Source organism: Microtus ochrogaster, unplaced genomic scaffold, assembly GCF_000317375.1.
Source record: "Microtus ochrogaster isolate Prairie Vole_2 unplaced genomic scaffold, MicOch1.0 UNK14, whole genome shotgun sequence".
In the NCBI taxonomy this organism is placed as follows: domain Eukaryota; kingdom Metazoa; phylum Chordata; class Mammalia; order Rodentia; family Cricetidae; genus Microtus; species Microtus ochrogaster.
In genome coordinates this window covers 3,061,044-3,061,598 of record NW_004949112.1, presented here as the reverse complement: position 1 = coordinate 3,061,598, position 555 = coordinate 3,061,044, and the positions used below count along the sequence as shown (strand labels likewise).

Sequence of the window (555 nt, the reverse complement as noted above, 5' to 3'; positions counted from 1 at the left end):
CATGCTCATAGTGAGGGGAACCACAGGACAGGAGTCTATAACCCTCAGCATTCACTTTGGGAATATACAGACTCTCGACAAATACAAATAGCACCCCACCATGTATAGAAAGAGTGGGGAGCACTCTGGGAGAGGGGCTCCTCTGGGAGGGGCAGGACCCCATTTGGGAAACAAGGGGGTAAGCAGGGGTGGAATCTGGGTTTGGGGATGGGGAAGTGGAGATGAAGGGTGGAGGAGGGCGAGGGGAGAGGGGCGGAGCCGCGTTTGGGGGGGGAGGATGGGCGAGGTTTGGGGGCGCGGGGAGGGGCGATATCTCTCTGCGGGCTTCTGGAGGGAGGGGAGAGAGCGGAGGGAGGGGAGGGAGGGAGATGAGAGGAATAGAGAGAGAGAGAGAGAGACCGGGTGAGGGAGAGACAGCTAGTGCGAGAGAGCGAGCCGGGTGGCAGTGAAGGCGCCGAGCGGGAGCAGGCGGCGGCTCGGCGGCCCCAGGCAGAGGAGGAGGCAGAGCCGCCGGCCAGAGCCGCGGTGCCCGTAGCCGGGCCGGACCCCAGCCCC

At 64.3% G+C, this 555-nt stretch overlaps 1 protein-coding gene across 4 annotated transcripts in view; it reads right to left on the bottom strand.

Moving 5' to 3' along the window:
• The window catches only part of Clec11a (C-type lectin domain containing 11A), a 10,013-nt gene that overhangs the window by 6,891 nt on the left and 2,567 nt on the right, over positions 1-555 (bottom strand). The window lies entirely within an intron of this gene.